Source organism: Lathamus discolor, chromosome 4 (genome assembly GCF_037157495.1).
Source record: "Lathamus discolor isolate bLatDis1 chromosome 4, bLatDis1.hap1, whole genome shotgun sequence".
NCBI lineage: Eukaryota > Metazoa > Chordata > Aves > Psittaciformes > Psittacidae > Lathamus > Lathamus discolor.
In genome coordinates this window covers 1,423,223-1,440,056 of record NC_088887.1, presented here as the reverse complement: position 1 = coordinate 1,440,056, position 16,834 = coordinate 1,423,223, and the positions used below count along the sequence as shown (strand labels likewise).

The window sequence follows — 16,834 nt, the reverse complement described above, 5'->3', positions numbered from 1 at the left end:
TTGTGTGCAGTATTTTGGGGGAAGCATTAGTTTCCTCATTCTTCGTCTTTCAGTTCTTCTTAAACCCTGGATGATTTTCATAACCACAGTTCATAGCCTAGCCCTACAAACACTTGTGTTAGCAATAACAGAAGGTGGAGTTGGGGATAATGAGAAAGGGAAGAAAATGCTTGTGTAAATGCATCCCTGCCAAAACACATATTTAATGAAAACAAATAACAATGAAAGTATAAACACAGGAGTTAATATTGGGAAACTATTAATCTGTTGTAAATAAGTACCAGTAATCATGTTACCCTATATGAGCTTCCCTAGTCTACTGAAAAACGTTCAAATATAATATGCCTTTTTGTGCATTTTAGAAGAAATAAAAGCATACCATCCCTTGGTCATTGATCAAGGAGAATTTCTAATGAGTGCAGTGGGTATGGTGAGCTGTTCCCGAATTCATACCAAGCAAATTAACTCCTGAAACTGGAAAATGCAGAAGCTCTGTTGAGCTGGGCTAATCCACCTGGCAGGCTGCTGCGCTAACCCAGCTGTGCTGCTCCTCCATCCAACCAGCAATCTCCGCCCCGCTTTGCCCTGCACAAAAGTACCAGCTTGCTCAGAGAGCTCAAGATCCCTTCATCATGCTCCATTACACAGCTGGAAAGATGGCTCTCATCTCTCCCAGGTGATAATGTGCAAGTTATACTGTGCCACAGGGTTTGTCACAAGTTGAGAAGGCAGCCAGCTTCCTCATCCTCCCCAGGTATTTCAGAGCCCTGCTAAGCAGCCCACCTGGAGCTTCAGCAACCTTGGCAGCACAGGGATCAGTATGGATTAGCTCCTAATGAACAGCTATCTCTGAAGGACTGAAGGACTAGGGAGCAGCATGCAAAGATTTGCACCCTGCATCTCTCTAGAGGTTACAAGGAAGTCAAATTACTACATGCAAACACATGCCCCGCTCCTGGAAACGTTCAAGGCCAGGTTGGATGGGGCTTGGACCATTAATGGAAGGTGTCCCTGTCCCTGGCAGGGGTGGGGTTGGAACTGGATGAACTTCAAGGTCCCTTCCAACCTAAACAATTCTGTGTCGCTTGGCTTTCATCTATTATTACAGAGACAGAAGTCAGCGAGTAAGTGGCACAGACTCCAGCACTGACAGCAGCTGGTCACCCCCAGCTTTCCTCTTCAATCCACAAACACATCAGAGCAATGAAACATTACGTGAAGAGCTTCCTCCATTAAGAAATATGTTATACACTGGTTTGCTTCCAAACCGGTACAATGCCTAGGATCCAGCCTAAGGTCAGTCCAGATCCCTTTAAGATCTTTATTTATGCTTTCTCCCTTCTCCCCTCTCCTTTCTGCATTTCATTTTCTGCCTGGCCCTGCTTTGAATGCAGAAGCACAGGCAATGTGTAAGGTGATGCAGCCCAGGGCCACAGCAGGACAGGGACAATCAAAGCTAAGCTTCCTGTCACAGCAAGGTACGAGACCTGCAGATGGACCCTGTCAGACTTTGGAAGGACAGAGCATCAATGTAATCACAGCAGAAATGCTTGTTTCCAAGGAAAACAAAAACAAAAGAAAAAACAAAAGAAAAAAGGAAAAAAGAAGGAAAAAAAGGAAAAAAGGAAAAAAGGAAAAAAAGGAAAAAGTGATTATATGAAAAAAAATGCTTTTAAAAACTCAATTTAAATGCACGGCCAGTGCTGCTTAATGTTTCCCTGGACTTCTAATTCCTGATCTCTAGCTTGATTTGCTGAATCTTCAGATTTGCCATTTAGCTTACAGAAATGCTGAGTCAGCACTGCAACATAAACAGGAGATGCAGGCGTTTCGTAGCATTATTACACAATGCATTTAGAGAAGTCTGGAAGCCTGGCTTTAGGTTTCTCGTATCCTTGTTATTGAACAGAAAGTGGTATTGAGAATGTAATTACTTGAATTCCAGCTTTCCTCCTCTTGCAATTCTAAGCAAGGACCAAACTCCAGAAGCGTGAGATTCCTCACTAAGTTTCCTCAGCAAAATTACTAAAGAATGGCTCTAAGAAGTCGCCATAAATATTAATGGAAATCTGGGGTTAGTATTACTCAGCTGGTGTCTCTGTTTAGCCTCTGCTAAAACGGTCTCCAGGCCTGGTCATCCCACCACTGGGATACAGACATTCCCACAGCTGTTGGGGCTTGGGGGTTGCATTTGCCCCAAAGTTTGGGTCATTTTGCACGGTTTCTGTGAGCGACTGCTGAAATTACTTGTTTGAGTGATTTTTCTGTGGAGTAGCAATTTTATATTCTCTTTAAAAATCTCCTTGCTTCTGATGCTTTTGTATTCATTCGGGCTGGCAGACCGTTAAAGAAGAAGAGTTACTGATCTCAGAAGATATTTCTTCCTGTTAACTGTGCTTTTCATTTTACCTTTGCCTCTCCAGCAGTGAATACACCCCAAACGGGTAGTTTGTCACCTTTACGCAGTTCATGTGTGAATTGTTCTTTGGGGAGGAAGCAAAGCAAGAGGAAATATAAAGAAGAACCAATCTCAGATCAATCGTACTCATTTAGAAAGCATTTGACGTATGAGCCACAAACATCTCTCTATGATAGGCTTCACGCTGATCTGGTTCCCCGTGCCAGAGCAAATGGCAAACCCGCTGCGCTGGCTGCAGCTCACGGTTTCAAGGACAAGCATGGGAGAGCTGTACAGGTTTGCCACAAACACCTTCCTTGGGTCAGTGGGAGGCACGCAAGACTTTTGCAGACAGGGTCTCTGGGTGCGGTGTAAAGAGCAGCACATCAAAGGAAGTAACACTGAAACTCTCTGTTAGACTGTTTTATCCCTCTCATATGGGAAGGAATATTCCCTCTCATACTTATGAAGGGATTATTATTTTCATCCCTGCCTTTCCTTTGCAAACTGTAGGTCTGTACTGACACACCTCCAGTCAAGGACTTGCTTTGTTTCTTGATCAGACTTTTGCTTAGAGACTTCTCCAATTCTTTTCTGTTTAGCTGAGATAGTACAAGCTATTCTAAGAGATCAACTGAAACAAAGTTTAAAAAAGGAAATCTCAGCATCCTAGAATGAGGTCTGTCAGACTATGGAACGGCCTCCTGGGGATGTGGTGGAAATGACTTTGCTTCCAACATACAGAACCGCTGAAACAAAACACTACAAATTACAGAGTAAAGAGCAAATGAGATTCTTTCAGGGACTGAGCTGGGATTTAACAGACACGATGGGTCACTGCAGGCAGCTTTGATTTCTTTCCCATCTCGCCTCTACCTTGGTGTAAACAAGGAAGGAACAGCTTTTATTAACACCACTCCCCCCCCCCACCAAAGAAACCAACCCAAACCCATACAACAAAACTAAATCAAACAACAAAACCACACACACACAAATTCCCAAACCAAAACCCCCACCGAAAATCACTTCTTGTAGGGAATACACTCTTCAATGGTTTCACTGAAACTACAGTTCACTGCGCTTCTGCAATGTGTTCAAAGACACTATACGCTACCTTCGTTATGGTTTAAGCCGTATTTGCGCTAAATAAGCATCCTCTTTGAAGCGGGTATTCTCCAGACTTTAAGTAATGTGTATCAGATGTTTTCTAACATTTACACCTTGTTTCACAGTTCTGTGATTTCCCAAAGTTGTGTGAATGCACAGATTCTTTTTTGGAGCTGGGAAGAGTTACATCCTTGTCTGACTTCGTTACTGCTTCTCACTGTTCCTCCTTACAGAAACGACACTAGTTTTAAGTTTTCACAAGGAAAACCCCATACTGCAATATTGCCATAGCATCTGCCCATCAAATTCAACTGCGAGGATGCTATTTCCTTCCGTCTCTTACTATAAATCCCAGTGAAACAAGAGCTATGAAATATTCCTGTCCCAGATACTTGAAGGAAGTCACTTTTATGCCACCTTAAGTGTGGAAGCTCTGTTAGACACCAGGAAAGGGCAGACTTCAAGTGCTTCTCTCATTTGCCTCAGTAAAAAATATCCATATTTGAAGGTAAAGCCAGAGTAAAATTCTATTTAAGTGCAGGTGGGTGTTTATGGAAGTTATGGTATTCCTCTGGCTCTCATCTGCATTGTTTGACGTGTAAGAGAGAAAAGTCAAAACGTGTCTTGGGAGGACATGGGGCCAAATCCTTCCTTGCCATTTTTGCTACATCACAAGTATGCTGCAGTCCAGCAAGCACTGTGGGACTGACATGATCAGACTGTCTAGCATCCAGCCCTGCAAAACCAGAAGCGCTGGGTGAATAGGGACATACACTCAAGCCTATGCAGAGCTTATGGCTTTAACACAGTGAACTAAACCACAACTTTTCAAGTGCAGATGACAATGGCCTCATAAAAAGATTTATACCTCATTTCATAGCTGGTTTCAGATTGCGCTTGTCTTTAATCTTGGGTAGAAGGGTATCAGAGCCTCCAGAGAAATGGAATAAATAAATAAAGAAAAAGGCAGAACAGATATTTAGGTACTTAGCTCTGGGCATGTAAAGAGGACCAAAATGGAACAGCTGGGATGCCTGGATTTATTCTTTTAAGAGAGGGCCGAAAGGGAGATCTCTCTGCCTTTCCCTGTTGTTCCAATTTCAAGAGCGTATCATTGCATGCATTTATTTCTGGGATAATCAGTGACTGTCATGAATATCTGTAACGAACTTACAGATCCCCTGGATGAATTCAAGCAGCCTTGGATCAGACCCAAAAGTGAATCATATCTTTTAATAAGTGATGCCCTGTACATCTGGAAGTGACAAATCTGAACAAGCAGTAGGTCACAAATTCCCCATCCCCTATCTATGGATAATTCTAAGGATTTAGATCACTCCTTTTAAGCCTGAACTCTATGTTCAGTTTGATTTCAAGCTCCCTACTGTATCTCCTTTTCCTCTGGGCTTTTGTTTTTATTTTCATTCGATTTCAACAGATGTTATTTGCTGCTATTTCCCTCTGCATTGGAGAGGATTTATCATTGAGATACATTTTCATTTTAGTGCACAAATACATTAAATCCAGGCAGGAAGCCTGACCAAAACAGCTGGAAAGTGACACTGAAATTAAGGCTATAGAGCTGCTCCTCTAATCTGCTGAGCAGTTTATATAAATGGGGTTTAAATAAAATGAGTCTGCAAACAGAAAAGCTTAAAGGATATTAAATCCTGGCTCTGTAAGTGACGGCCGAGCTAGCAGGAACCACCTCAGAGTGTGTATCTTTTTCTTTCATGCAACAAGGTTATCTGGCCTCACGAGCTTCTTAGGGTAAACTTAATTAAAGCCAATGAAGAGAAAATGCAAAAGGGGAAAGTTGGTGTTCTGATTTCAGAAATTAAACATTTTAAACCATGTATTTCTGTGGGCTACAGGGACGTCTCCCTAGTCTTAGTGGGAGACTTGGAGGGAGAAAGCTTAACTTCACATTTCATTTTCCTATACTTGTACACGTGCACACACACTCTCATAGGGAGCAGGGACAATGAGTGGACATCTCCCTTGTCCTGGGAGGCAAGAGCTCACGGAATCACAAACGTTTTCCCAAGGAGAGAATATGCTACACACGTTGTCAAAAAATCTTGTCAGCGTTCCCAACATTCCTATACAATTCTATAAATTATGCAATTTAATCTAAACTATACAATACCTATATCAAATTAATGGATTTATTAAAATACCAATAACTGTTTCCGCAGTTCTATAGTGCAGCAAAAATCTTTATCTGATCTAAATTACACACTTCTGCAATGGGCTGGAGACTGCGTGTTGCTTCTTGCCCAGGTGGAAAAGCTCTGTGCCACGGGTCTGGTGTTCCAAACGCCAGACCTCAGATACATCACTGAATGGGAGGGCTGTTGTAAAGAGATGCTTGCCATTTTGTTTGTATTCTGTTTAGCCTGCTAAAACATCCCCCTATCAGTTTCTATCACTGAGCTGCTGCTGAGCTACAGGCCCAAGTCCAATCTCAGACTGATGAAATGCATCCGACATGACATTTGACTCAATCTGCTCATAAATAATAATAATACTACTTTACATTTATATAACCCTTTTCAGCAAGAGCTCTCCCAAAAGGCCTTTTTGACCTCCAATTTATCTATTGTGACTCTCACTGAATTAGAGGCAAGCATAATGTTGTCTACTCTACTACCACACACAATATGGCAATAGCTGTGACACAAATTATCTTTACAATGAGATTCCAGTCATCTTAGCTATGTGATACTCAATATCCATCCCAGCAGAGATCACCTGTAACCTAATTATTATTAGCATCTCAGCGACTCAGACAGCTGTCAACTATGTATAAAGCTACCTGCCCAGTAAGTACTACCCCCTTTCTTCCAAATCTGTCATTTCCAACTGTCATATAATTATACAGACCTTAGCCTGGCAACATTAACTCCAGAAAACCAATACTTTTAAGTGCAGGATTTTAAAATTCACTATTGACTGGAAACAGAAGCTGAAAAAAAAAGAAGACCCTGGACTTAGTCTGGATTTACGATGTTTGCACCTCAACCCTTATCAAGGCAATACTGAAATACTGACATTTACCACTGTGACGTTGTCACACTGAGAAGGTTGTGTGGGTCATATCAAAACAGGGCTTTGTTCTGCTTGTAGTCAGGATTTTATTCTACTTTGGCTTGTGAGGCTAGATTTTCAAAGGCATCGAGGCATCGAACAATGCAGATAGGGATTTTCAGATTCATGTGCTGTGCCTATTGCAGCTATTGAAGCCTAAATCCCATGAATAAAATTGCCTTTGATAAATCGTGAAGACTGGCTTTAACAATCTGCCAACACACAGCACCCATCTACATATCTGTCTAAGAAACTCATTGTAAGCCATTTTTTCCCTGTTCCTGCTGAAAGCAGATGCAGTTTCAGAGGAACAGAATTTAGCCAATGTGGTATTTATACTTCTGTGTAAAACTTCCTAATTTGTTTAATACAGAAATGATAAAGTTTTTTAAGCAACCTTCAATTACTGAGGTTATTTTAAAATATCATTATGGCTAACAGACTATGCCATAGACAGCTGATGACTTTACCAGAATATGCAGAATACACAGTAATAGAAAGAGAATGTATCGACTTCCAGTGCTTATAATTCTTAGCTTGTATATGAGAGATCCAACCATAAATCCCTGTTCTGAACCAGGAAGAACAAGGACATGAACCCTGCAGTGAAAGCTCAGGGATTTTAGCTCTTTTGGTATGGTTTTGTTGCCTTGTTTTTAAAGATCTCTGGTTTTACCGTAAAATTTTAAGGAAGCTTCTTGTTAATCAAGCCTATCTCTGTTCCCAAGATTACGCCCATAAAGCCATTATATAGCACCTTGTTCGTGCAAAGAGGCCAATGTGATCAGCAATTACCAAAAGTAAACAGGGTGTTGATCTTATCGCGCACTACAGACTGAATCAATACTGTAAGAGAATCTGAGAAAAAGCCTAATGAAGCAGTGATTTTCTCTACACGTCCTGGCCTGCTCTGCCCTTTTCTGTTTTCTCACCTGCTGGTACCTTTGTCCCCACATCCAAACCTGCAACACTTCCCATTTTTGTTTGGTATCCACCTATCGCCACCGGCAAAGACAGGTGTGTATTTGCTATACAGAGACAGCAGTTTGCAAATCTGCCTTTAGTCTGAGGTTCCAGATGCAGTCAAAAACCTCACAGTTCTTTCACAGTGTTTCAGCTCTAACAGCAGACATCCCATAAACTCTTACAGTTAAATACGTACTCTACGCCAGCTTTACACTTTGGCATCTGATAGCGAACTGAAAGCAAAAGGTTAAGTCAATGGTTCTGATCTTGTAACCTAAGCCTGAGTAACTTATTCCTACTTTCCTTCAGATGAAGTAATCACATAAAAATAAAGCACTTTAATAAAACCAGTAAGTGTTCAGACCTCCATTCAAGACAGAAGGAATTTTGATAGTTCTGATTTTATGGACTGTAGAGTAGGGTAGCAAAACTATGTTGATTTTCTTATAGGGGATAGAAATAAAGTGAAATGAAAGCAGATGGATCTGCCCTAGCAGTGAACCATTGGATACAATACTTTGCTTCAGTGAGTATCCAAATTATTTTCAGGTAGTTTGGCACACAGGTAATTTATGTGCTTCGTTCTCTGCCTGCTATTTAGAAGCTGTTTCTCAAGTAGGGATTGTTCTCTGAACTATTCACCTTTGCATGCACTATTTCACTCTTAACTCTTCTAATACTCTTCTTAAGGTTAACTTAGTGAAGTGAATTCAATATACTTTCTTTTTGTTGCACTCAGACACTCTGCTTGTGGCTGGGGTCAAACGAAAAACTGAAAGGGTGCTCTTAGGTGACTGCTCGCTTGATGACTGCATGTATCATGCACCAGAGGCAGTCCCAGCCATGATACGTTTGCTTTCAGTGACCAGAAGGAACCATTAGGGCACAGGGTACTTTTACCAAGTACTTTTTTTTACCCAAATAAAACAATTCTTCCTTAGAGGCCTCAAATACAAAAAACTGACTCCAAAATGTAGCATATTTAATATTTTACAGTATAAAACAGGAGGCTGAAGCATGCATTATAGTTTCAGATAAGCTCTATCAGAAGACTCAGTGTTAAAAATGCAACTAGGGTATCCCAAGATTCCTGATCAGCAAACCAAAATGTTAATTTGATTGTGAAATATCACTCAGTTCATATCAAAATGAGCTGAAGATGATGCTTATTAAGGAGCAAGTGGGTCACAATGAGGAGGCAATGGTCTCCTAGAGGTCCCCTTGTCCCCACTGCAGTATGGAGTCGGGCTCAACATGTCACTGCCCCTCTAGTCCTGGCCTCAGCAGCCCCACTCACTTCCTCACACACAGAGCAGTTCAAACACCCCCATCACCCCTGTATCAGTAGAGCACTGCTGTTAACTCCAGCAGAGGAGGGATTCTTGAAGGGCTTGTGAGCTACATGTGCTACAACACGTGGCTATTCAAGCACTGCACATGGAGTCTGAGAATGCTCAGACTCCCAGAGTATAAGCAGCTCCGAATTCTACCAAGTGTCCTGCTTTCGTAGTCCTCACTGATATATCTAAAAATCTGACAATAGGACAATATTTTTATCCTTACTGGTACCAGTACTTCCCTTCACTTGGTGGGGGACTCTAGGTTAGAGAAGTGATACTATTATTGACAGATACAAAAACCTCACAGAAGAATCAGCTGGAAAACCAAAGACTATCCACAATGGACTTTAGTACCTGGAAATCATAACGCTGCACTAAGTACCCAGGCCCCAGACAGTCCCAATGTGTGTAACAGCAGCATTATTATAAGGCATTTCTAAGTAACATCACCACAGCCATCTGAGTTAAGCTACAAATACACCCAAACTTACGCCTTTGGAGATTCCTAAATCTTTCAGAATCACCTGAAAGGCTACAGAGCTGACACGAGTAGATTTACAGAAGAGGATAAATCTTGGCAAAACACTGCGTCGTAGTTCAATTATCCTGCTTCAGGGAAATCTAATTTAATTGTTGGAATGCAATCACTTCCGATAAGGTTTGATACTAACATCATTATCTGTCTGTAAATGTATCTTCACCACATGTTCTTTCTAAGGCAACTGAATAAAATTGATAGGCACCCACTTCCCATAGCAAACAAATTGTTGCTACTATAACTTGTAAAGCATCTAGTTAGAGGCCAGTAATTAATTTTATTAAGAAAAATAGATTGTAGCTTCCTCTGAAAAAAAGAATAATAACCCCCCCCAGTATTTGTTACTGCAGTGTTAGTTTCCTGCACAATTCTCCTGGTACAGTACTTCATTCCTCTGTGGCCCACTTCCTATAGACTACTCTGCTGTGCCGTTTCCTGAAGGGTGAAATGAAGTCCAGCATCTCATCTCACGGGTGCTGGAATAAACTGTTGAAAAATTGGGTATTTAAGGATGTCGGGAAACTGCTTTCCCATGTTTCCTTAACGTTTGAACAGTTTCCATAAATGCAGCTGAACACACTTCTTCATTGTTCTGGTTGTGCAAAGACACCTTGAAGGACAAACAATTTATAGCTCCTTAAGTCCTTTGACACAGGATTGTGACATTAGGTATGACTAAAATTCATGCAGCCACCCACTCATGAGGTCATGAGCATGTCAAAGGAGGCAGGTAGGACACTAGTTAGAGTGGGGTCACAGAGGCATAGCCCTGGCTAACTGCACAAACACTTACCTGGGGATCTGCAGCCACAACACACCCTGCACTGGTAGCAGCTACACTCTCCCTGAAACATTAAAAACCTGGGTCCATGTTAAGAAGCTGCAAGCATGCTTCTAGAAAGTAGGCTTTGTGTAAGAAAGAAGCCCTCTTGACTCTGACCTCCTTCCATATCCTTCTGTTGATAAGAATATCAGCAATACAAACCTATTACTATAGCAGTATTCCTCCAGTTATGACCTGTATCCAAGAAGCTTTTCTTTGTCGTCCCCACCATGCAATTTATCAGCTCCATACTCAGAGCTTGAGGTACCTTACTGTCATGTATAGGCAGAATGCTGATTGAGGTTCCAGGTTTCCCACCCTACAGGATGTCACTATGGCAAGGAGAGTTAACAGTAATTCATTTGGATCACTTCTCATTCCCAAAACGGACATCAGAAACAGCATTTTACATTGTCTTTGCTGAAGGCAAGGTGTTAGGCTAAATGACTATTCAGTTAAGACATACGACAGCCATTCTTATGTTCTTACACGTTTTAATGTTCTGATATTTGAGAGATAAGTACTTAGAGGTTCCGAGTTGCAGCATGGTGACACTTGGAGAGTACGAGAGCAAGGAGCGCAATGCAAACCTGATGCTGATTCTTAAGTTAGCTCTATTGTACAATTCATTGACGAATTCCATCACAAGTAATTTGTATTTATGAAACCTCGTAATAGACCCAAGTGGCTTTTTTAGATGTTAAGCCTATCCAGTGTAATCATGCTGTGGTGAATGTATCTATTGTTAGCATTAGCACTGAGAACTTTAAACTTGAATAGATTTTTGTTACCTAGGGAAATTTACGTATGTAAATTTCAGCAGCAAAAATCCCCCAGCCTACCAGTATTGAAGTTTTCTTGGTTTGCATGGTAAAAGCCTTAAAATAATTAATCTTTTGTAGGGGCACGGTTTAGCAAGATGTGCTATTTTGAAAACAGTCCTTGAAGCTTCGCAAGCCTGAAAAATTTGCAAATAGATGAGAACCAAACCTCAGTAAAAGAGATAAGGTAATAAAGTATGTACTTTTTAACTAATTGGAGATGTAATGCCTAAAGATCTTGTGAAATAACTTCTGTTATGCTGGGTATTAATATAAATTAGCTCAGCTGTGAGCATGGTCTCTCTTTTCTTAAGAGCTGAATAGATTTGCTGTGACATTACTGTACAAACCTCTGGAGATGCTCTGTGGATAATGATGAATATTGAATTAATTTCCATAGCATTAAACTACACAGAAACATTTGACTCCTAGTTGTATTACCTGTTTTGTTCCCACAACCACATCAAACACTTCATACCCAAGTCCCGTATCTTCAGTTTGAATGTCAGAGCACAGACTATAGCCGCCCTTCTCCCAGACAGCCACCGGCTTATCAGAAGTGAAGCAAATGAAAATCTGTGATTTTTTTAATAAACCCAAGTGAATCTTTGCCAATGTGACCCCTGGTCTTTGTCCTGTTACCTCAAAGCAAGAATGGGCTGTTTGGAGTGGAAGGAAGAAAGCCCAGACTGGTGGATTTCCACGTTGCCAGTTACAATGCACACTGATGGCTACTGGAAAGCTACCATCTTCCAACCCTTTCTACAGAGTTATCCACAGTTTAAGGAAAAGCCTGTGCTATCTCGGATACTACTGTGTAGGAGGCACTTGACACTCCTGACTACAATACATTCTTGTAATCACAAGAAAATTCCATTTGTCTCCCAGAGGGCTCCCTGATCAGAGCCACCAGCATCATTTGATCTGACAGCAGACAAGAACTCTGTTCAGAACAACCTATTTTACCTATGGACGGCTGTACCTGAGCAACAAATACATGAGCACTTTTATACGCTCTAGGGAAATAGTTGCATGTGGAGAACTAGGGTTGGCAAGATACTGGTACACAAATACAGAAGGGGATTAAAGGAGGACTCTCGCCTTGTACTTCTGTGGATCACAATAATTTTAGTCTAACTCCTATTCCCCTTTACAGAAAGGGGCTATGGAGCATCCAGATGAAACTAAAGAGGTGTGGGAAAGTGGGGCAGATACAGGGGCAAGACTCCCATTTAAAAGTCCCATGGAGCAAGAGTGGCACTGGAAGCAATAAATCCACCACTCAAAAAGGTGCTGGCTGCTGCTGCCTGTAATGCTTTATGCTGGTGGAGAGATTCGCGGGCTCCAGTGAGACCTGGCCACTCAGGTCTGGCTGCAATTTAACCCAAAGCAGACAGCTTCTAGGCTCAATAACACAGCAACCTGAACTGGAGCTTGGTTTCCAAGTACTTCATTCCAGCTCATGCCATAGAAGTTTTCCCCTTATGTGACATAAACATTTCCAGAACAAGTTTTGCTTTTCTTCATCATTCCTGAATCTGTAGCAGTAGAAATCGGTATGATTGGGGAAGCACTGGAAAAACACTTGTCAGATTGTTTGGGAACTGTTACCTCCAGATTGAAACTGACGGGTGGCTGATGTGAAGGAACAACCACCATCCTTGCGGAAAGCCTCTGACTTTACTCCATGTTAACAGAACAGTTAGATTAGCAGGGAGCACTAATTAATCCCCACTGGCACTATGTACCCTATTCCCTGAAAGGCTGGACATACTTTTTAGATGAGATTTTGCAAGCACAACTAGCGCACAGCACAGCGAAAGAGGCAGGTACAAAAAGGTGTAAGGATTTTGTTTGACAGCAAATTGAGCCTTGTCTCAGCTGCTTTGACTGGATTCTGGTTCATGGGAATAACCTTTCCCTTTAGATCTACACCCAAGGACAGGTACAGTTTTGTGGCTCTTAAAATGGACTTGAGATAACTCTCTGCTCCACAGTTGGCATACTCTTCAAGTCTCATTTCTTTTTACAGTGTTGTTAGCCAAAGCATCTAGGGTTTGGTCCAGACTGCCACAGGAGCCCTTGAGTGAGCTGCAATGAACAAAGATTAGGCAAACTTTCTTTTCTACCCATCTTCTCAAAATAGGTTATCAGGATTGTACCAGACTGCCTAAGGCACTCAGAATCTCTTCAGGCTAGTCATTTATAAGACGATATACAAAATAAGTTACACACATTTCCTGCTCTGTGCTGGATTTAACATGAAATTAAGATTTGTTTAAGATTTCCCATTCCTGATAATAGCTAAAAGTAAAAAGAAAAATAGAGAGGTAAGAGTAGGGTTGCTTTCTGTTGCCTGGTTTTCCTTGTTTTTTAAACACGAAGATGAAACTTCAATTAGTCTTAACAAAAAATACAGTCAAATTTATTTCTAAAAGCTTGCTTAGATTTTAATCTGAGAATGTCTGTTCATATAATGACACACGAAAAGAGCTTTCTTAATGCAGTATCTTTATGGGGTGATTTGGAAGATCACTTCATTTAACATTACTACATGTTGCTTGCTTTATTAATTGCCAAAAAGCAACGCTCTAGGAATGATGGTTTATATAGTTTTTCTATTTACAAGCCTATGAAGAATAATCTTACAACTAGCGTGTTAACCACACTGTCCTCTTCCCTTCTGATTTTCAATCATGCTCTAATGTATCAGACAAGCCTTTTCTAGCACAGATCTGGTTCCACCAAGTGTTGGAGGCCATCTTTGGCAGAGTGAGTTTTCACCTTTAGTCTTGTTAATGCTGAAGAATGAACACAGCCTGGAATCAAGAGCCTGGCCTCTAAACCAGAGCATCTCAGCCTGCAGCGCGCAGACTACCTGCAATTTGGGAAACATCGGAAAGTACTTTAAGTTGCTGGGAGTGGGATATTCCTACCTATTAAATCAAGGAAAGGATTTTAAGGGAGGGGAATTACAAGTGCTGGATGACCATTAAAAATTGAGTCTAAGTTTTACTTGACTGTGAATACAACTCTGTCAAGCCATCCCCAACATGGTCAACAGCGAGAACAGTAAATTGATCTTGTATCAGTGCAAGCACACAAGCACAACCTTGCATTTCTGAGGTTTTCCTGCAGAACCTGCCTATTCAGGCTGCAAAATCTTTATGATAGCTGAAGGCTTTAATATTATCACATTGCTTTGGTAATCAGTGAAGCATAAAAACCAGGTATCCCGTGTGGTTCGTAGGATCACTTTTCAAAACAGAAACCCTCTAATTTGTGTTAGAAAGTTGTGCTTCATTATCTAAGAGTTCACAAAATTCTAAGTACACATGGACAAGAAGAAGCTCAGACTGGTGTTTGCTTTTAGCCTAGTCCGATCAAGCTCAGCTTCTGCTTTTATCTGCCTCTCTCATCCAACTAACTTTTAAGCCAATTTCGGCAACATTGGACAGGGAATAAAGGTCTTTGAAGTAGGTCTCCACCTTCTGGATGTCAAATTTTCTACAAAATGACTGGAAACAGGTAGCTAGGTACAGATGAAAGGCCACACATTGCCCGCACCGAGTATGTTTAGTGTGACCTCAATTCATACTCAGGGAATTTATGGAGGATAGAGAAGTGCCGCGAGCCCCAACATGAGAAAGGCTTCCATCCGTACTCGAATCTTTATTAACAGTGACATGAGGAATCCTACCACAGGACTCCAAGGCCTTAGTACTGCCACTGCCCACCACCCCACTTTCGCAGTTGTGTTCAGGTGTGTTAGCAACCCGCATGAGTAACAAAACCAACCCAGAGAAGAGCCCGTTCTCTGTTACGTAAAACCGCTAGCCTTTGGGCTGGTATCTCAATAAGAGTCCGGTTACAGTCTGTTTGATCTCATCACATCATCACTTATCACAGTGCAAGCTGTGTTTTGTTCCCAACCCACACTCTGGAAGCTAGCAAAGCACGTAGGACGTCACATCTCATACAAGGAGGCTGAAAACCACGTAGATGCTGGTATTCGTGTTCGTGCATTGCACTTTCTAGTGACTGTAAATCATCCTGCTCTGTGCGTAGTATGACTCTATGGAGAATAGCTAAATTGAACTTACTAGCTTTTTCTTTTTTATGTTCTTTTTTCTCTCTTCAGTTTCTTTTATTATAGAGACAGCAAAGGAAGGTTTAAACCCCAGCACACATTAAAGTTATTCAAACTCATGCCCAGCTGCCAGTAGCACCAGCTATTTCAGGAGCTACAATACAGACATATGACACTTTCTTCTAGGAACGCCCTCTACGCCGAGAGAAAGAGGAAGACATGAATAACACATTACCTCTGAGAAACCTAGGTATTTAAAGTCTTTAGGCTATTTCTTGTTCTCACAGAAACAGAAGACAAAAGTGCCCTGATTTTTTCTAACAAGTACCGGTTTTGATACATTTTTTTCCCCTGTCGTTTCTAATCTTCCCGGTTCGTTAACCAAAACGTAGCACAAAATACAGCTTGTAAAAAACACCAGACATATGGTGTTCACAGAGAGGGGAGTGGCTGCAGAGATGCCTGCGGAGGATGTTGGATGCAGCAAGAGGGAAAATAAAAGGATTTCAGTAGAGCATTTTACTGGGTTTTATCCTCAAATTCAGCCCTGCTGGCTCCAACAGGAATTTCTAGCTGTGCTGGGTTGACCCTGGCTGGGTGCCAGGTGCCCACCAAAGCTGCTCTATCACTCCCCTGTTCAGCTGGGCAGGGGAGAGAAAATACAGTGAAAGGCTCATGGGCTGAGATAAGGACAGGGAGAGATCACTCAGCAATTACCATCATGGGGACAACAGGCTCGACTTGGGGAAAATTAGTGTAATTTATTGCCCATTAAATCAGAGCAAGGTAATGAGAAATAAAACTACTTTTAAAAATCCTTCCTCCCAACTCCTCTCTTCTTCCCAGGCTTAACTTTACTCCCACTTTGATCTGTCTCCTCCCACCCAGGGGCACAGGGGAACAGGGAATGGCGGTTGTGGTCAGTTCATCACATTATTCCTGCGGCTCCTTCCTCCGCAGGAGGACTCCCCTCACTCTTCCTTTGCTGCAGCGTGGGCTCCCTCGCATCCACCGCAAACTTCTCCACCATGAGCCGTTCCCACAGGCTGCAGTTCCCCATGAACTGCCCCACTGTGGGTCCCCGTGGGGTCACCACTCTGCAGCAAACCTGCTCCAGTGTGGGCTCCTCTCTCCACAGGGACACAGGTCCTGCCAGCAGCTGCGCCAGTGCAGGCTTCCCATGGGGTCACAGCCTCTTCCAGGCATCTCCCTGCTCCAGCATGGGGTCCTCCATAGGCTGCATGTGGGGATCTGCTCCTCCATGGACCTCCATGGGCTGCAGGAGCACAAGCCTAACTCGCCATGGGCTGCAGCATGGGCTGCAGGGGAGCCTCTGCTCCAGAGCCTGGAGCACATCCTCCCCTCCTTCCTCAACCGACCACGGTGCCTGCAGGGCTGTTTCACACATTCTCACTCCTCTTCCCAGCTGCTCTTGAAAAGGGCTTTTTCCTACACCCTTTTCAAATACCTTATCCCAGAGGTGCTACCACTGTCACTGATGGGCTCAGCCTTGGCCAGGGGCAGGTCCATCTTGGACCCCACTGGCTCTATCAAACACAGGTGAAGCTTATAGCAGCTTCTCAGAGAAGCCACTCTGTAGCCTGCCCTGCTACCAAAACCTTGCCACCCAAACCCGATATACTAGCAGTACTGCTTCATTT

At 42.3% G+C, this 16,834-nt stretch overlaps 1 long non-coding RNA gene across 11 annotated transcripts in view; it reads right to left on the bottom strand.

The window, feature by feature from the left end:
- Positions 1-16,834, bottom strand: part of LOC136012886 (uncharacterized) — a 332,231-nt gene that overhangs the window by 129,364 nt on the left and 186,033 nt on the right. The gene's annotated exons all lie outside the window — the stretch shown is intronic.